Below are 22,347 nucleotides of genomic sequence, written 5' to 3' on the forward strand. Positions count from 1 at the left end.
CGAACTCGACATTTTCCTTTGAAAATGCGCTCTAATAAAAAATGTAAATGCTTTTTCGTCGTTTAAATATAGAAAACACATGTGCCAATGGATATGCAACTAAATATTTATATTCTTCTCAAATTCTCCTTTTTAGTCCCACTAAACCTAATCGTGCATCGATCTTCTGGAGCAGTTATAGGCAGCATTCCGAGGTAACCGTATATTTCGTCAGTATGTGTGTCATAAGTAGGTACAAACTACCACGATTTTTACTTCTTTTATATAATTATATATATAATTATTTAACAAAATATTGTAAACCTATTTTAAAAAAGTAAGTGTGGAGTGGAGTATCTTGCCCATTCTTCTCCACACGAAACTACCTTTTGGAAGGGGCAACTAGAATCTTCTTTGTATTTTTTTTGACGTTCAAAAGTGCCATTTTAGGTGGTCTAATTGAAATAAATGATTTGACTTTGACATAACGAGTATATAACAATGTTAGCCCAGATGCTAATCGTGCTATTTTTTACCTCACAGTGTAAGCATGATTTTGTTCCCCACTGGAAAATTTCTTTCTAAATTCGCATTTAAAACTTGGAAAAACATCAAACTGAAACCGACAAGACATCAACACTGCTCAAAGCATTAGAAACTCTCCTAATAATTAATACATTCACCCAACAAATAAATACCTACAAAGCCTCCCAACAATTTGCTTCTATATAAACAAAAACATAATTTACAAGAGGTCGCAGCGTCTCATTGAGATACGGTGACCTGAGGAAAATCAGATCCTCCCATTCCCCCTCCATTACTGTAATTGCTCACAAGTGGTCACATACTTGTCTCGATATTAATTAACTTTATCGGACGCGAACGTTTTTATAGTCGCAATAACCTGAAGATGTTTTTGTTTTCATGTTTACGTGAAGAGTATAGGAATTATTTGATTACTTGTCGACGAACTGGCGCCAGTTTTTTTTGTTGGCGTTCAGCGTACATAATTTGTTATCTACATTATTACTAAGAAATGTACTGTGCAGACGATATCAACAGGCTGTTTTGGCAGTTTTTATTTGTCCAAAATTGACGGTATTAATTTGAATCTGTGAGTTGCAGTACTTACGGTATAATTCGTTGTCTTTTGTATCGACCTCATTATTGAATACATATTTTATTAATTTCATAAATTCATAAACGCACTATCTCAAATTTTCAGTTTCATTCGCCAAAAGATACACAATTATATATTTTCTGTGACAAAGTAATATCAAAGATTACATTCTGATATGTCGTTTTCCTATAAAAAATCAATCTACAATCATATAACAAAACCATTATAGCTACTATACATACACATATACTACACCAAAAATGCAAGAATAAATGTTTCAATAGTCACTGAAAAGCATTTTTGAAATAAATCACTAACTCGAGGTAGTAGCCATTGGGTGTACATAGACAATGGAAGATAGCTAAGAAATAGGACGACTATGTACTTAAATACATGCCTAGTTGGTGGCTCCTGAGTAAATACGCTTCGCTTCTTGGTAAATAGGATAGGGTTGCCGATACAGTTCTTTCTATTTTACTTAAATCATCTGTGATACAATGTTTACCTACCAGAATATATATACCACAAATTTGTAAGCTTTAAGAATAAATTAAATGACAACACTTTCGAGAGTTACGTTTTTTTTACTTCAACTTACAAATCAACACACACAGAAACATAATCAATAGCAATGCCTTCGTGTTTAGTGATTAATTCACCATTAGCCAAAAGCTACTTAGAAATGTTGCTGACAGATGAAACTACAAATTATTAAGCTCAGCTAAAACATCTGATCACTTATCAAAGTACATTTCTGTGCCCCTATTCCTTACACGAAAGCAGTGATAATAAACGGATCCTAAAACTGCCGATCCCACTAACCAAGGATTTTTCCCGAACCATGTTAATAGGCTATAAGAAAGCCACAGCCCTAATGCCTACCCGCGGACACCTCCCTCGCAGTTGTAAAAGAAAGAAAATACGACACCCCCCTTCCCCCTCTCGCCTTTCCCACCCCACAAGAACACTTGAGATCCGCGATTGTTCATGTATGAATTCAGCACATTAGAAGTCAAGTAGGATAAAAACAGGACGCCGGGAAAGCTTTGAAAAATATACCAAGCATTGAGTGATATTGTATGAACCTTTTTATTTACCTTCGCTAAGTTGGAGACCAAGATAGATGTAGCTCTGAGATTACACGTTTGCTCAGTGCAAATGAAAATACCTAAATGGGATTGTACTATTAAAGTGCTTTGGTTATTGTACCACAAAGATCGGTTGGGTGGCAGTTGTCAGTCGTAAGAATTTGGAGAAATTGTATTAGTTTGGGAACAATTAGACAGGTTACACTGATAAATTGCCTCACAATTGTTCACAAAATGCACAAAACACTCACTATAAAATTATAACTATTAGCAAAAAGGTATAAAACTAACAAAATATTTAAATGCGTCTAACGTAACCCGAGAAAACTAAAATTTGACTCAGAAAAATGTGACGATCGGCCGAGTTTAAATATTTTGGACCACAACAAGATTAATTAAAGTAAAATTATGAATTTCGAACAATTATTATTGTACCATAGTTATTATTGCTTTTTATTTAATGGTGACTTCATAGTACGATGTGTTCATGTAAGGCCTAAGGTACTAAAGAATTATTACTTAATATATGCATTATCAGAGTGATTTACTTTAAAAAGTCTGTAATAACATTTACCTACTGCATATCGCTCTTGTATAAATATATTTTTTTAAACTCTCAGCTTACTATAAGGTCCCTTTTTGAAATACAAATTTTCCTTGTTTTATAAGCTTTTATAAAAGAAGAATAATAATATTTTTTAAAAACACATAATATTTACTATAAAGTAAATGGTTGATATATATATACATAAAACAGTATAATTGCACCTTTGTTAGTAAAGTAAGTGTTCCTTTTCATTATAGCGTAAACACAATTTAACAGAAAGAGATGAAAGATTAATATAGTTAAAAGAGTCCTATAAAATTAATTTAAATTTTATCTTTCATGCTGACAATTAGGATGACGGATTATTTGCGGTTTGAAAATAGAATGACTTGTATAATTTTCATATCTTCAAACTACAAATTAATTATCCTATTAACAAATTCTGTTATAATTTGGAACCTATATTTTAACCTACACAATCTTCAATAAGTATGGTACAGCTACGAAGACATTATTATGAAATTATCCTCAAACAAATTCTCATTCCGAAGTTTCGCCGTATCCTTCAGAAAAACAATCTCAAATAATCAGGTAGGTACATTTGGTATTCAGAGTGAGGTGGATTAGCATACCACGTATTCAATTAAATTGAACACACGTAATAAGGGTTTATTGCTGAAGGTTATTTCTTCATCTTTTTAAGATGAGGGTGTACAATGTACTTGTGAGAAATGAATATTTGTTTGAAATAAAGGTTTGTTGTGTCAAATTGCGACGCACTCTGCCTTCGTACATTTAAACATGGGTTTTCATTACCGAATTTGCAAACCACTATCATAATATGTTACAAAATATACCTATTTAGTCAAACAAATATCCTTTAATACAAATAATAATGAGAAAAAAGGCAATAAGGGTATCAAAAGATTTGAATAGATACTGCTCATTGAAAAAGTTTTAAAAGTTAACTTTAGTCTAGATTTAAACAAGACTATGATGGAAACTACCACCCTTCTATTAACAGTATGTAATTAAAGTGGCTTTATTTTATTATTATTGCTGAATTTCTCAAATAATGTAACTATGGTAACATCTGATGATTCTTTGAGGATCCCTTTATTTTATTAAAAACATCCAAATCCAATGTGTTTGAAATGTTTTCAAAGTAGACTTTGTCACTTTACATAATATACTAAAGAAGTTTTATAAGCCTTTTTTCTTGTGATTTAAAATATACCTAATATACCATATACCTAACATATACATATATACCTAAAAGTAATACATCTATTTCAATATAATATACATATAAATGATTTTGTATTTTACAAACAAATTATCGCTGCATTTGTTTAATTTAAATATAAGTTAGGCTTACGAATAAATAACTTTAAATTAGTTATGTTTTGATGAATTAAAGGGTAAGTTCCGGGCATGAATATGGAGTATCTTAATGAAAGAAAGAAGAGGTGTTAATCTCAATAAAACTTTGAAGGAACCAGCTTTTAATTAATACAATCAAAACAAACTGCGGCCCACGGATTATATACCGCAGGGGTGAATTCAAAAAATATTTAAGGAATAATCACGACACACTTCTTAAAATATAATATGCAAATTATCTATTTTATTTAACAAATTATGAGATAGTAGAGTAATTTTCAACATATTAGTCTTCATCCAGATTTATTACCTTTTATTACTAGACAAATTATATTTTCAGAGATTTCTATTCATTTATTCCTACAACATTAAGGTACATTAACATATATTACCAAGGTAATTTCATGATATTGTCTACTGAGTATTTCGAATAAAATGGACAAGATTAAGATATTTTGTTATTATATGTCAGTGGAGGTTTGATACCACCCTGTTCTGCCCTAACCGCGACCCTCTAGTGTTTAATTAACTGCGGTATTTTATTAAAAACTGCTTCAATTTATTAATCTCAATATCTGAAGCGCTTATATACGGCATAAAAGCTTAGGTGTCTTAGAGTAATACGACTAAATGTAAAATTAATAATCTAAATTATACATTTCAACTACTGACTGAGTTAGATGGTATGTTGCAGTGTAAGAAAATAAGATAAGATTTAAAAAATTTAACAAACTAAAAAATTCTCTTAAAATAACAATTTCTTTTTTCTTTTCATAGATCCGTAAGCCAAAGAAATGAAATGTATAAATTAATAATCAATGAACCTATGCACAGTGTACACTGTAGGCATATATATCTATATAGCTCCTACAGTGTATGAAGATCATATTCGGCCGTTATATTTATAACCGTAAAGAAGTAGAAATAAAAAAAAATTCAACATTTTTTATCAAAATAAAGAAATACATGTCTTTTCTCGAGATTATGAAAACTTGATTTCCGATTTTATTTACGCTTTATTTGAAACGCAACACAACACAAGAACAAATGCAAGTACCAAGCTTGGAAGACGAAGACAAAGACTTTCGTAAATTGGTGTAACGATATTAATATTGGCAGCCATTTTAATCTACCTACATGTGACACAAACTCAAAATTTACAGTTTTAAATTAATGATCTTAAAGAAATGCCAAATATATCTTTGTCAATAGTCTCTCTTATATCAAGCCCAAATAATATCCTCATCGTATAATTCTTTAAAAGAGAAAATATTCGTGCAAATCCTTTAGTCCAATGCTAACCCCTTAAAATAACCTCCATGAATACCAAATTTCGTCTGAAATATTGTCTGCAGAACGACTCAAATTTACATGAAACATTTTAATATAACCTCACCTGGTTTTTCACAAAATCGCCCAAACTTTGATGCGTTTTTTAACGTTTATTATTTATGAAGTCAACTGTCGGAAACGGGTTGATTTGCTTTTCAAATATATGCTTGAACAATCATTTTCAATTCTGAGATATGATAATGTTGTGTTTTGTTTTGGGTCGATAACAGATTTAAATTAATCGAAAATTTTCCAAAGGTTTCCAACACTTCTTTGTCAACAAAATACTAAAGATGCGATCACAACAATTTTTTTTATTTAAGATGCGATCTGCAGTAAGCAATGAATTGGGTGTAGTTAGAATACATACTTAATTAGTTTGATATAATTAAACGTATATACCTACATATTTATATTTATATTTTTTTAATGACTTAGATATATATGCCAGATTTTTACGAAGTTTTATAGGACATCGCTGAATACGCTACAACTTTTACAAAAAAAATATATTTTGTTAAACCAATATATTAATACTATTTTACTTTGGTATATAAAGATTCTAAGTCCTCTATTACACTTACTTTTGGATCACGTCCACTCCAGAGTTTGGCTAAGACCCAACCCATGTCGCTTGAATCTGATAAGATTTTCAGCTGGTTTAAAAACGCGTTCATTCGTCACAGTCGAGGGAAATCCATTCAAAAGAGCCTTGTTATGGAGTTTCGTGAGTCGAGGACTCGTCAAACGTTGGCCGACCTGTCATGTCCCTCTCGACACAATTTATGCACATACCTTATGCTAAGAGCCCTCAGTCACACTGCCAACACAGAGGTTGGCGAAACATCTATAAATATGAATACTTCACACCTACTTTTAATCTGGCTTTAAAATTTGCTGCAATAAATTTTACGCTAAAATTTAAGCTATTTTAGCAAACATTTTCTTATTTGTTATAAAGCTATCTGGTTATTTATGTTTATTTTATGTTTGATTGCAACATGATCGAGTCAGAGGTTAGTTTTTAACATGTTTTGAAGAACATTATTGAATACGTATTAAATAGTTATAACATACAATCCTCATTCCTCTTAAAATAAAGAAATATGACCGTTATGATTTAAAAATTACGACTTACGCGTAATATTTTTAGAAATTAGGTTCGTTAATAACCTTGAAAATTGCATATAGATATCGTGAGCACTTACTAAAATATAATTAATTTTGAGTTATCGCTCGCAAACTTGCTCGTGGGATGTACGAGTATTTCCGCGCGGTAATAACTAGTTTAGAATATAAATGTATCTTGTACACATTCGCTTAGCAGTTAGTTTTGGCAAAGACACCAGAAAGTTATACTATCTATGACTATGGATATCTTGAATCTTTTGTCGTGTTTAAACATTGAACTTTACCGGAAATAAACGCATGGAAATCAGTTAACTGACCACACTGGCTGTTATACCGAACGTAGGATTTATATAAAGTTATTGTAGTATAGTAGGTATATATATATAGTTATAGTGATAATAAAAGTGTTTTTCAATTTAAATATAATGTTACAATGCATCGTTGATCAATATACAAATACGTTTAACTAAAGTATAATACAAATATAACTCATGTTAAGACAAATAGCTAGAGATCAAGTTAACACTGGTTTGATGATGCGTTGATAGGGGACGAATTGGGGATCAAATGTGTGACCGGCTATGCATTACAATGACTCAACTTTATACTCACGACAACAATCTAGTTTCGATAAAGGTTGTGAATTATAATCCAAATAGACCATTAAACGGCCCATTAACTAATGTAGAAAACATTAGTAATTGACAAATTCCTTTCTAATACCAAATTTCTTACACAAATTAAATGTCGACATATGAAAACAGGGTTTTATTATTTAGTTAAGTAATATAAAATACTAGTAGACTCGGCCAAGCGTTGCTGTGGCTAAGATTTTTGTTATTTTACATAGTAGTAAACTATTCAAGAGAAATGGCAGGAGAACACCAATCCACCATGCTTTTTTGGTGGTTATGCCACTAAATTGTAGCTTATGTGAAACGTTGGTAATTATTTTTATAAGGATCAATACCTAGGTACGAATAAAGAGCCTTTTCTAGCGGTGGTATTTTAATAAAAAATAGCGGCGCACACGATTGAAGGGAGTTTTTTGTTTATTTTTTTACACCTTGGGTTAGATTATTCAAGTTTTAGTAAGCATCCCTATTTTTTTGAAAATGAAACATAGCCTATGTCAATCGGGAATAGTGTAGCTTGCCAACGATGAAAGAATTTTTAAAATCGGTCCCGTAGTTTCGGAGCCTATTCATTTCAAACAAACAAAAAATCAAACCTTTCCTCTTTATAATATTACTATAGATCTCACCAAATCATAAAAACTTCGAGTTTAAAATTCTAAAACAAATAACACGGCTTATTGAATTAAAAAAGACAAACATGAAACTTAAACACAGCGAAACAGAAGTTTGTTTAAACAATTAGATAAAAACAAACGAAAATCAAATTGAAACAATCTCCGATCGCGTTGAGGTGAAATTTTTGCGCTCCTTATTCATAGAATTACTTATGCATGCAGCAAGGGAAATATTACAAGATTTTAATGAAAGAAATATTAATTTCGAGCTAAGAACTCTGTGGCGAACTAAATTAAGTTTTGGTAAAGGCGAGCGAGTTATTTTGAAGGAAAAATAAAGTTATACCGGAAGTGAACTTTTAAAGGTATAAGCTTTTAAATATAAAGGAAAACTTCACGTTAGGCAATATATTACTAGTGTGTACTGCAAATATCTTTTCGGTGGCTGTTGATATTTTATTTAACAATACCCCTGAGTTCATACCTTGATATCTCTTTGAGTCAATAAAACGAAAAAGGGCACACAATTGTCGGTTGCAGCGATAAGGGAAGAATAATTAATATAGGAACAATGGGATAGGTTTAACTGATAATATTACGTATGCCAATCGTTTAAAACACTGACGAAATATTATATTATTGAACGTGTAATTCATAAATAAAGTTAGCAAGTATTGAAGCAATTTCAATTGCGTTTAATATAGAGTTATGTCAAAACTAAAATGAATGAAAAAGTAATGTGAAATCAAACGTGGCAATAGGCCGTGTCAAAATTTTGCCCTCAACACATTTCCTAAAGCCAATATCAATTATGAACACAGTATTTCAGTAAATTATTACTAGGATAAATAATTATATAAATTGGAGTATTGTCTTTTCTAGATCATTGGAGAGTTTCGAATATGATTCCTTCATTTGGGTTGCCTGAAATTGCTTGCTAGTGTAATTTGTTGTTTCTATACATAAATAAAATAGTTCACTATTGTTAACTATATTTACAATGCACTAACAATTTCACAGCAAGTACACAAAATAAAGATATTCATAAAGAAAAACGTCGACGCACTTTATTCAAATTGTGCTTCGTAACAGTTGAGGCGTAAAAAAATATGAATATGATTTCCGCATTCACTTAGAGAAGTTTCAACGCGCCAAATGAAGCATATTCTGGGCCGTAACACCCGCATTATTCAACTTTTAAGATTTTCATAAACCTTGCTGTTTTTCTACGACATTTTCTTTTAACGAAATTTCAAAAATCTCTTTAAATTAGATTATTTTCACCGAAAAATCTTTCTATATACCTTAGTTACTTACCTTTTTTAATAATTTAGAAAATGCATTATTTTTTAACTTAGTAAAATATTACTTTGTAGCACTATTTCTTGCTTGCTATGTGCCCGTATATTTGTCGTTTTGTAAAAGGAATAATTATTAAACGCTTTATTTAAATTTCTTATAGCTTTTCATACATTTCGGAAGCCCAAATGAAATGAAACGTTTACACTGATACCGGCTTAATATTATACTTCTTTATTTATTTATAAAAGCTTGTCAATGCTCAGCACATAATATATTATAGGCAAACATAACAAACACGAAACAATAATTATACAAGCTATTGAAGTTTTTTTTTGAGATTTCATCTTATATAGATTTTTCTGGGCAGTAATACTATTTTAACGTGTTCAGGTGTAAGTTACTACAGTATATATAATGTACCAAATAATATTTTTTCTCCTATAACTTACAAAAATGTAGATTTGTAATCGAAAAGTCTACCCAATGAAAACGTTTTTCTTCTAATTATCTGAGTTTTCTCAAACTGTAGCTTGTAATTAAAATCTCATAAGGCGAGAAGCACCTGCGAGGGAAAACCAAGGGAAGGCAGGGAGGTGGTTTCCACTTGATTTACGGACAGTATTTTCCTCGGTCATCCATCATCCTTGATAAATAATCTTTGAGAAAGCTGAGATTTTACGATACCAAATATTTTGGTGATTACTGGTTATTTAAAAGTGCTTCAAATATAATATTAATACCCACGCTGTAGATTTATGCAAAACGCATGATTGATAGGTAACATAAAATAAAAATTAATTTGTATTCATAACAACGAAAGTAAACTAAAAAAAATGCATGATTAAATAAATTTAAAGCTTGCCTTAAAAACCTAATTACCGCTATATTATATTATAAACCCTACTATAAACCCTATAATAGCTATTATACGCCTTGTCCTTATCACACTCGTGCGACTATGTTAAAATAGATATATGTAGAAAATGTTCTTTAATTAATTGATTTAGTAAATGTTTTAAATAGTTCAATAACATTGAAAGTAATGAATTAAAAGAAAACAAATAAGACTGAATACAGAGTTTGCGATTGAGACAAAATCAATTCTCCTTGGCAATTCAATTTATCTACAAAGTAAAAATGTCTGGCAAGACAAACACCCGTTTAATTCACCCCGGAATACATTACTCGCTTGTTTTTGCTACATTTACATTTTTATGACTGTACTAAGCTAAATTTTAAGTCTGAAAAGAATTAATATAAACATAATGATTCCGCTAAAGTAACGTTTAAGAAGACAACAAATAAAGTTTCATTTTTGTGTCGACTAAATATATAACGATGTAACTGGAGTTTTTCAAGTTTTACGTGCTTTTTGTGCAGCTTAGGGCGGGCGGAAATTTACTTTGTTCAGATTTTAACTCACACAATGACCAACTCGGAACACCTTCATTTAAGTTCATATAAATAACCGAGGATCTCAAAGGCTTCAACCAAAACCAGGAAATTTAGTTATAAAACCATTTAAGTACCAAAAATCACGTAGAGTTTGTAACGCTCTTACGCATACATTAAGGTGAAACAAAATCATTATTCAAATCCTCTGAATAATGTTTTCCGGACTCGAGACTGAGTTTGTGTCGTTTTTGAATTTTAATATGGAGTGTAACAAGTTTTGTTCGTCAAAGGAGATCGGACCGTCTAGCGATACATACGACCAAATCGGACATGTGCTATACTATCAGATACCTTTTGAGTTATAAAAATTTAGGAACAATATCATTCTTTAGTCGTTGTCAAGTCGTAAGAGCTTTTGTATCTTTAACGTAATAACGTCTAATCGAATCCAAGAACGCCGGCTGCACGCACGAAAAATCATGACTAATTGTCCCTTAACGCTTATTGTACGCTTGTGCCGCATCTATCTCCACTCGATTGGCCTATGCGTCCGAGGATTCACTCCCTCTTGGATCCGTACAAAAAAGTGATAATTCAATACAAAATATTCAATTTTATACATACAAGTATGCAATCATTTCATCAGTGTTTTGTTATGACGTTGTCACGTTAAATATTATATTGTATATGTTGTTGTATGATAAGAATGTTGGTTATGATTGGTAAGTTAGTACAGGTAAACCTCCTTGATAACGTGAAAAATAAGAAGTCATATCTTCTAGAATGTCCGCTACGCTCTTGTGTATTATCTGTAGAAGCCGATCAAAGCAATGTGATCAAAGGACGCCGACTATGTCCAGTCAGGGTAATTAGCACCTTACCACCAGCAGGGGGCAACGGGGGGACAACTTCTCAGGGAATTTCAAATTTCATTACAACAAATTTATTCTACATAGGTACTGAAAATAAATTCAGCAAGAGTAGATTTAATTTGTCCTTATATTTTTATATAAATAAGCTAGAAATATATTACGTATTTCTGGCCATTCAAGCATTAAACACACGTAGCAAAACGTAGTCGGTACAACAACCGAATTTTCTTAAAGAGGGTAATGTTCAAGCAGAAGTGGCTGTCATTTTATGGAGATTAATTCATTATTGCAGTAAAAGTGATTACAATGTGGCTTAACAAGTTTTGCACGATTCTTATGTAAGACCAGCGATACAACGAAGTTTATGGACTGGTTATTGCCATCTGAGTCATCTTGCAATCACTTCGCGTCCAATGGAATAGTATTGCGTTTTTATGGATCAGGTAAGTGAAGCCGATCTCCGCGGATCAAGATAAAGCTGTCCGATGACGGCACGGCCTCGGCGGGAGGTTCGGTCACTCGGTCATTACTGCCCTACTCTATGAAATATTTATGACGACTCCCATAATAACGCCGGCGACGATATCATTATACTTTGTGATAGGGGAGTCGGGCGAGGCGGAATATCTGAAAGCTCCTTACCATTGCAAAGTCGCAATCGCGAGCGCTTCACCGGTACATGCTCCGACGAACTTTAAAGCATCTTCGCTATGTAAATAGCTTACGAAAACTCGAATCCGCAAACTCGATTTCGCGACGAATGCAAAAAGGTATTCAAATGTTTGACGGGCGTTGCGCAGACGCGTCGCCGGCCGTATTAACTTGTTAATTAGCTCGATAATACTTGCAGATGAGGTACAGAGTTGAATAAATGTATAAAAAGGCCTTTTTCAGCGATCGTATGCATTGTGGGTCGGCCTGTGGCGGGACCGGGGGGCCTATATCGCCTGTGCCCCACCAGAAGTTTGCCTGTTCATAAATAAACGCGAACGCTATTCAACAGCCCTTGGTGCTGTATGCATAACGAATTTGAAGGAGGCAAACTTGGAGGCTCTGGTGCCTCGGATGGAGTATAAAATTCAGTAACAACATGCTAGAGGTTTTCATTCGACGGTCTGCCGTCGTTGAAGGCAAAGCTCCGTCATGCTAATTAGTAATTAAATTATTAATTATTCAAGTGATTGATTTACATTTGATGCGTTTGAATGAGAAGTATTGGCTGGCGATGTTTCAACAAATTTTGATTACGTTGGAATTGTTTTGTGGAGATGTGTGTAGTGTATATGTAATGTATGATATGAGTGTGAACCGATGGAAGTGCAGCACGCAAATGGAGTGTAGTGTTTGGGAATGGCGTTGGCCTCGCGAGATGGTGTTGGAGGGAGCCATCTTGCTACAGTTGTCCCCGTGATGTGTGAGTATTGCCGCTAGGTGGCGTGTTTTTCATTCCGATTGTGGCGCGCTCGGGCTGAATAACTTAGCATTACTTTACTTTGTTTTTGACTATTTATAAGATGTTAGATAACCTTTATTGCCTTATTATGATAAGGGTTTGGGAAGTTTGGCCTTTCAAATATACATTATATTAAGTCACCCTATAGTTTAGTGGTTAATGTCGGAGCTTATCTTTTTGCAAATAGACATTAGTGGAGTAGTATTGAAAATTTTTAGTGTCTATTCTTTATGGGTTATTCCATTCGAGTATATATACAGAGGGTCCGTTCAAGTATTACGGAAGCACTATAGGGGGGGGGAAGGGGGTCTTTGATTTTCTTACTTTTGATGACATGGGGGGTAGGGGATCTAGATTGTGGTTACGTCACCAGTAATTACTTTTTTACACATGGCAACCCACACATTGCCTATGCTTGAAAACCTTATGCATCAATCCAATCAATATAGATAGACTTAATTATCAATTTACATACTATCTTTAGCTACTAACAAATTTTTATTCTACTTAAAAAATAAAAACAACTTGCATCTCTGAGTCTTCCCAAATCTGTTACAAATATATCTAGTTCTGTCGTAGAACTGAGGAAACGGTTCAGCAGAATTACCGTTACTACTTATTTACAAATACTTCGTGATTTATTAGTTTATTTACATATACACTATACAGGTTATATAATTCATAACAGATGATACAATTTCTTTAATAATTCTGTATTGGCACAGACATCTACTTGCATTTATCTCACCAAATACACAGAAGCGAAACCGCCATTTTTTCGGGACTCCAAACGTTTAAGTCATCGTGTCTTTAAACATATACATTGCTTTGGTATTAAAACCCACCCCTAACATATCTTTATCCTTCATCCATAACCCTGTCTGTGACTCGTTAACTGACATCCCTAACATGAAAACTGACTTTTCGACAAACGTAAAATATTTTGAAAATTTAGCGATGCGGGAATCAAACCCCACTATCCTGTCAGAATTGTGCACTCGTTGACACGTTATTTTCTGCGTCGTTGCACGGCCTTATTTGAGTACACCGTCGTTATACGAAATAGAGCCTTATTGTCTATTGTTACGGTGCAGTATGCTTTGATTTAAAAGTTTAGCGTGGTGACAGTGACATCCAATCTGCCTAGTAAATATGAAGGTAATGGCAGTATTTTAGTATTTAGAATTTTCTATAGTAATTGAACGCGGAGGAACAGCTTTTGTTCTAGAAGGAGGCGACCGTTGGTTTATATCTACCGCGAAACATTAAGTAAATTTCATAGATCGCATACAGATACGCATATTATTATGTTTAGTGTAATATGTACAAACTCATGAAATTTAGATCTTAATCTCCCAATCTCATTGTCCATGCGTTATAATTTAATCGAAACAAGAACCTCTTAGGTAAATATTTAAAAAAAAATCTGTTCATTTATGAAAATATTATGAATGTTTGAAGAAGAATCCACATCTATTTAGTAAAATAAGTGATAATAATACTAGAAATAAAGATCAAATTGCTCAACCATCTTTTAGATTAGCCAAACTACAAACATCTTTTATGGTTCCTTTATTAAACTTTAAGTACAACAAAATACCTTGTGACATTAAAACTAAGCGAAAGAAAATTTAAACCTTTCATTACAAAATACACTTCATTACAAATTAGAGGATTATATTCAAGATAAAAATGCTTGGAAACATGGTGGTCCTGCTCCATAGGACAATCAAACTAAACAAAATCAACTGATTGCTAATCTAGTTATATAGGTTTATCTTTTTTTTTTTTTGAAAAAGTAATCAACTTTGACGTACCTCACACACTGTTTGACTGTATGTTAATTATTTCTTTTTTTTTAAGAATAATGTAAAATTAATAGTCGAAATATTTTGTAAATATGTAAGCACCATGGATCTACATAATAATATAGTTATATTCTGCATTGTTTTTTATACATTGTCACATATAATTATCAAATCTACGTATACAAAATATTGTAAAAAACATATTAAAACAGTAAGTATGGAGTTTCCTGCCCATTTTTCTCCATATAAACTAGCTATTGGCAACTAACAAAAGTACTTTTTGACAAGCGCTTTATATTTACAACTTAGTGCACGATGTCTCACGTCTTACGTCTTCTCTGTGCTGCTCTACGGCGTAGAATCTTAGACGCTGACAGACACTATGTCCAAAAAACTGGAAGTCTCGTTTTATCGACGTATGCTTATAATATCTGGAACAGACCGCATACGAAATACATCCGTGCTGGACAGAATGCCGAAGAACAAGGAAGTGCTTATGACGGTTAAGGAAAGGAAAATTTAATATTTCGGATACGTCTTACGTAACATCAATAAATACTAGCTCCTTCAACTTATCATAGCAGGTGGAAGGAAGACCTGGCCGCAGGTGCAAGTCTTTCTTGGAGAATATTAGACGATGGTTTGGTCAAGGCATCCAGTCATTGTTCAGAGGCGAGCCATCCAGAGTTAATGTAGCTGACCGCCAACCTTCGAAAGGAGATGGCATTATAAGAATATACCCTCACAATAATGTATTACATTATAGATTATTTTGTGTTTGTAATTATAGCTAAGTTACCATCAATATGTTAATACAAGATTTGGAGCTATCATGTGCAAATTCTTTAAAAATACTTAAAACCGAAATTAATTTCATCAGAAATCTTGTAACAAATAATGTATAGTTAACTAGCAAGGTAAAATAGTTTTTACTAAAGGCAACACACCCTTACCGTTACCTTAACGAGTGAAGATGTTCGGTTCACATCAGAAAGTCGGTAGTTAGCAGATCAAATAGAATCTATGATCTCAGACACGTAATATCAGCGCCGGCGCAGCCCGCGGCCTCAGTGCGCACACGCCGCTACCGACTCCCACGGTCGTTAGTTTATACAGCATGTTAAAAAAGTACATCCATTTATAATTGTCTCCGAAATGTATAGATGAAAAATACGTTTATATATGATTAAGTTTTTTTAGATTATTGGAGAGTCGCAGCTATTGTCCACACGACATAATTTTTATTATCTAGAATTAGTACTATGAAACATACACACATACTACTCATAATTGTTGCTGTTTTTATTTGTTTTTAATCGCTTCATTATTTTTATGTTATTTTCTGCAACTCACACATATTTAGTATAAAACATAGTATATTTCTCGTAAAAGCAAAAAATCAACGGGGCATTGTGGTTACCCTGGTAACAAACTTTTAATCTAGCTCTAAAGCAGCCAGGCCTCTTAATAAAATTAGACTTTTCAAAACATTTTACTTTAAAAGTACCTGATACAATTTAATCTTTGTTTTCTCTTAATTTTTGCAGAAAATCTGTTATAATGGATTTTCGCATATAGATGATATTATGTTTGTATGTACGTGTGTATGTGTATATGTATGTTTTATTATTAAGATCAAAGTTAAATTAATAAATTGTCCCAACCACTTTGTGTTAATTTTTACTCGTAAATTACAATTAAGTTCCTTTATATTTTCTTCTATGACTTTAGAACACCTACTAAGAAAATAAGTGCTACTAAAAAACAATACACTATATGTATGTACGGTTCCTGGGTCAGATAGGCATTAGGCAGCTGGGTATGTGACCTAAATAGCAATATATATTAATAACAAAGTCTTACTGTATATTTTTGTAAATATTAAATTCTCTAACTGCGTGTTACTAGTTTTTGAAATGAAACCTCCACCTGTATACCAGCGATAGAAGCTATTTTCACATCGCAGGCGTCTGTTTGTACAGCGCTTCGAAGTTAACGATTATCGTCCAGTCATCAATAGATCACGCTCGATCCATGCCTTTTATTGGTTTTTATTAACCGACTACTTGAAAGAGGAGGTTTACAATTCGACGCGTATGTTTATTTGTATGCACAGAATCCACGCCAGATGTGTCAAATAATTTATCTCTGTTGAGAAAAGATTCCATAGAAAAGGTTTACAATTGTTTTTAGCTGAAATGGTTTAAGAAGGATTTTCCCACGCGACGGCACGTCCTAGTCAATCGACTTAAATGCATGATTTAATAATTGACAAAGAATAAATTGATTGAATGATGACGGTTTTGGGATTACATTACAATTACTACATAGTGTTATTAGAGAAAATAAAAATAGAAAAAAATATTCAATAAACATTAACTTAAAGACATCATTTAACTGTAATCTTAACTTATTAACTGACACTTGATTAATTGTTTTGTAAAAGCAAATGTTGCATAAAGTTTCATGAATATCAAGGCTTAATTGTTTTTAATTCTACGCATGTGGGATATTTTTAAAGAATTTATTTTACAAAACTACTATTAGTCCCAAAAATCAACTTCTAACTCTTCTACTAGTAGTATGTTTATGGTTTTCCTTCCATGTTGGTCGAGAAACGTTAGAAAACTTGAGAACTAAGCAAATAATATAAGTATAATACTTTGGAATTGTATTTCATAAACGGAAAACCATAAACATACTACTAGTAGAAGAGTTAGAAGATTTTTGAGACTAATAGTAGTGTTGTCGCATCCTCCCAAAGATGAGAAGGCTCCTTCAAATCCTTATTTTAAAGCCCACTATACCTTTGTCCCACCACCTCTTATTAGTTTAACCTCAAGCTTAGAGTGACTTATATAGCCTTTAACGCAGATAAAGAAATTATTATGCTCAATAGAAACGATCTAATATTCTTATAGTCGTATATATGGGACAATCCATTACTAATGATGCAGATCACTGCCTTATACTCTAAAGAACACTTTACAGCACATTAGCTTTCGGTAAAAATAAAGCATAAAGTACCCTCCTCGTTGCTTTACGATGGCGTCAGCGCTTGGACAATCTGGGCAAAATATTATCCCTCTTGTTCAACGCATGATTGAGCAATTACTTTACGAATCTATACCCGAATATTTAGGTCAACTAAAAACAAAGACTGCACACAACTAAAGTATATTTTCTTATATTATAACATTCGTGAAAACACTTCTACGATATTTCAAGAGACAAAAACTTATTTTACACACGTATAACTAAATAAACACAATATCCTTTCGATTTAATCCTCGTCCCAAATAAAATCTTTTAAAGTAATCTGAAACAAACATATATAATTACATTTCATTTTTAAAAGTCCGTAAAAATATTAATTATTGTGAAGGACTTGATACAGAAATTATTCAATAGACATATCATTCATAACAAACAAAAACACACACACATAAACACACAAAATAACAATAATCAAAGAGAAAAAATTAAATAAAAAGATATGAGAGATATATATATTTTTTCCTTTTCCCATTCGGTTCGTCTCAAGAATATAATGCGTGGCTGTAATTGGCCCTGGCTCAGCATTATGCTGAGGAGCAGAATGTTTCGAAGCGCTGGTCATTCTGCCAGAGACCACATATTAGCTAGTTTGCGCCTCAGTCGGAAAAAAAAGAAAATAATAATTATAATATTAGTAAAAGTTAGCAGTTTAAGCAATGAAGTCTTATATAATGTGATGTGAAGTAAATAAAATAAAATTAAAAATTAAAAATACGAATAATTGTTAAGAATTAGATAAATTTTTTGGGCGGATTAAAAACTAGATTTCGTGGGATTTTTGGTGAGTTAATAGATGAATTTTGTAGCTGCGACTAAAATTAGACTTTAATTTAAGACTCTTCAGCGGAGGAGGGATATCATTCCAACACTTCGTCGCGCTATATTTAAAACTCCCACGAAATGAAGCCGTCCGATGCTGGGGAATGGCAAGCTCCTGAGAACAACTTTTTGTACAAATACTCAGGTTGTTCAGTATTTACCACATCAAATAACAAACATGCCAAATACAATTTAATATTTTATCAAAATTAATCAAAGAAGTGATTGGAAACAAAGATATACTACACTATAACTTACATTACCTAACAGCATACGTCGTATTTCAATCCTTCTGACTGATGATGGAACTCTCTCGACCTTCATCATTGCCAGGAATGGCTAGTATCGCGAGGGTGCACCATCATAACAGCGGACACTCGCGGGCATCGTGTGGCCGGCCTGCTCCCGGCGGCATTCCATCAATGCCTGTACAAATACAATTATCATTATGCACAGCGTGTTAAATAATTATTTAACGTGTGTGTTTAATTTTCACTAGTTAGTCTTAAATACATACTAAACAGTGGATAAAATAGTACTAGAACTGTGTGTCTTCCTCTTAATAGAGACTGTAAGTAAGTAATTAAGTAGTTGGACACTTTCTTATATGAAATATCCAATTTAGCTAGGTAAGACTTAAATTACCTACCTCCTATTGCTGATAAAGGACAAATCTTTGTTTTTTTTTTATTTTTTATTATTAATTAATAATAAATTACATATGTATACATTGTGCCTACACGAATAAATGATTTTGGCTTTGATTACTTATTAGTCTTAAGTTAGGCTAGATCGTAATTTTAAATTTATTTATTTATAAAAACATTCCTGCCCTAACAGGCGACCCTAAAAGGACACGAGTGAACAATAAATGAATAAAATTTACAGACGAAACAATAAAAGCAAACATACAAAATTAATTAGGAAAAACAAATTTACATAATAAAAAATACAAGAAATTAACTAACTACTATAGGCACTAACAAATAATAGAACTTTTGACTCAACGGACAATGAAAAAGGTCCGTTAACCTATGTAATTCGTTTAATACTGTGAATTTATTAAAAAATCCTTTTTTTAGACTCTTATTTAATGTTTGACCACGTAAGAATCATTGTAATAATAGCAACAAAAGTTTGAGCTCACCAGGCGTAAGCAGGCCAGATTTCAGCTTCGAGCAGGTTCCCCTGACTCACTGAAAAGTTATTGTTTTTTATTCTCAAAAGCTTATCAACGCTCAGCACACTCGTACATAGGTACATAATAAGTAGCAGTTTTCATGAGACAACCACTTATGGGAAAACGTAACAGTTATAGAGGAGTGAAAAAATAATTAAAGCAAGCTAATTTTTAAATAAGGAGAAGTGATTTCAAAGTGCGTGTACTAACTGTGATCATCCAGACTTAGCTCGTTCATTATAGTATTAATGCATCCTATACAATTGTAAATACAATTTACGAATCGGGTACATATATATATACATTGTACAACCTCTAAGTATAATATATATACAACAACTGGAAACTACACTTACACTAAAATTGTAACAAAAGGAGCATAGTAAAATCCTATTCTGATAAATAAAAAAGGTAAAATTTAATTAAAAAGTACTTACCCCCTTACAAATACCACCGGTTGCGATTAATTGTTGTGGCGCAGCCGCTTATAAAGGAACACACGGTTATTATGCAAAATGAGGAATATGATATTTCTTATTCTGAAGAAATTCAACATTTCACCTAGATCAATATTATAACGATACAGATATAAATAACAGTCAATGAATGTCGTGTTACAGATAAGCTGAACTTAATTTATGATTTCCATACTATGAATACAAAAAAAATATTATGTTTTATTAGGACAATAATCCAAGAAGAAATAAAAATTGTTGTGTATTTAAGTAGCTTCTTAGTTTACACAAAATACATTTTGACACGTTCTTTAATTTCCCGATTTTACCGTACCGACGGGATGACAATTACGAAACCTACGAATATTTTGTAATGGAATTTTTTCGTCGTTTTCCAATGTTCTATTTGTTTTTAAATTGCCCAAACAAACCCGACTTTATTTATATAATAAAATCTATTTAAGAGGAAATTAGCTTTTGCCCCTCTAACTTTCATTGTTAAACGTATTGTCCACAGTTTAAATTTCTCAAAAGAGAAGGAAATCTTTTAAATGGTTTATACGAGTACACTAATTTCGTAAGAATAAGTGAACATAGCATGTCTGTTTTTAGGAACGCGACAAAATAATTTGTGTAGGGTAAACTATTGATCATTTTAATTATAAAAAACTTCAGACAAATATATCGAAAATTAAGATACATATTTATTCAAATGAATCCTATCGTACCTGGCACTAACTTGCACAATGGGCGACTACGACACAGAACTCGCTGAGGAATTTTTAAAACTACCTTACTTTTTTTTATCTTAATCACTTAAAAACAGGGTAGTTTATTAAATTTGTTTGAAACTCGATTATTATTTGCAGTTCGATACCCATCTAGATCCCTATCACACTGTATATTACCTACTTTGACAATAATATATAATTGACATAACTTCATTTTAAGAATAATTCTTAAAGAAAATTAATGATCAAATATTATGTTACAGTACCTTTTTATTATTTTAGTATTTAAAAAAATATTACTTATAACTAATAAAGAAACAAAATATAAAAGTGTGGAATTCCAATTTACTAATGACAGTAACAGACAGACAGAAAATTATAGTTTCAGGTTAAAAATGATTCGTATTCTTATATTCTACGTTATTTAAATTATATGATTTTGAATCATTGTGTTAGGGCTAGTTGATCTGGTTCTTAGGGTAGGAAATTAAACACTCCAATGATGACTTGATTTACTATATTTCACACACTGACCCTACGTAAAATGTATAAACACCATTTTGAACAAAGGAATTGCCTGTGCGCATGTGCTACAAGCTGTTTTATCCTTTAGTCCCCACTCTGACTCGACCTTCCCACTTCGGGCAGTTATTCGAGTCAATTCGTAACAATTCGTAAATAACCGAACGAGTCAAATGAGTAATTATTGCACATGCGCACTTGTAGCAAAAGAATATGTTTCATAAATTATTTAGAATATTATTAAATAAATAATAAAAGCTAACAGTCGGCCTTTCCTGACAATGTTTGCGTCTCGCAAAAAAAGAAAAACAAAAACAATGCTTTGTAAATTACAACTCAAAACAGAAACAAAATTAATTCTATGTATCTTTTAACTTTCATTCTTGAATTACATCTCTTTAGTTAAATTGAACCTAAATTTAATTAATGTTTATTTATAATGGAATAAAAGATACAGGTATCACCTATTTCACGTCATTAAATATGTATCGGTAGAAATCCCTATTCATCGGCAAAGAAGACATGGGGTGTAGGCCGAGAGAAAAAGCCGGCGTAAAAAACTCTCGGTACTCTTTTAAAATATCAAGTCATCAATAATTAACAATAGTCTTATCATATCATATCTACTGTGACCTCTTCATATTCACAATAGTCTACTGTGACCTCTTTACATTCACAATAGTCTTACATAATATCTAAAATCTACTGTGACCTCTTCACATTCACAATAGTCTTATTACTTATATATCCAATCTACTGTGACCTCTTTACATTCACAATAGTCGGACACATCCAAATCTACTGTGACCTCTTTACATTCACAATAGTCTTACATACATACATAACTAAATCTTTTGAGATCTTTTTATGTTCACAATATAGTTTACATGACTAAATCTTTTGAGATCTCTTTATATTTAC

The 22,347-nt window shown here is 32.2% G+C and overlaps 2 long non-coding RNA genes across 4 annotated transcripts in view; one reads left to right on the forward strand and one right to left on the reverse strand.

Annotated features, from left to right (window-relative positions):
• LOC125056409 overlaps window positions 1-22,347 on the forward strand; it is a 67,696-nt gene that overhangs the window by 12,641 nt on the left and 32,708 nt on the right. The gene's annotated exons all lie outside the window — the stretch shown is intronic.
• Window positions 17,824-20,936, reverse strand: LOC125056405. 3 transcript variants are annotated; one of them, XR_007118052.1, is made up of 5 exons: window positions 20,902-20,936; window positions 20,156-20,202; window positions 19,686-19,734; window positions 18,797-18,964; window positions 17,824-17,981 (listed from the first exon to the last, which is right to left on the reverse strand). It is a non-coding gene; the product is annotated as an uncharacterized LOC125056405 (long non-coding RNA). The 3 variants fall into 3 exon arrangements; XR_007118050.1 differs by lacking the exon at window positions 20,902-20,936 and having other exon boundaries at window positions 20,156-20,290; XR_007118051.1 differs by lacking the exon at window positions 20,902-20,936 and having other exon boundaries at window positions 18,802-18,964; window positions 20,156-20,287.

Source organism: Pieris napi, chromosome 15 (genome assembly GCF_905475465.1).
Source record: "Pieris napi chromosome 15, ilPieNapi1.2, whole genome shotgun sequence".
NCBI lineage: Eukaryota > Metazoa > Arthropoda > Insecta > Lepidoptera > Pieridae > Pieris > Pieris napi.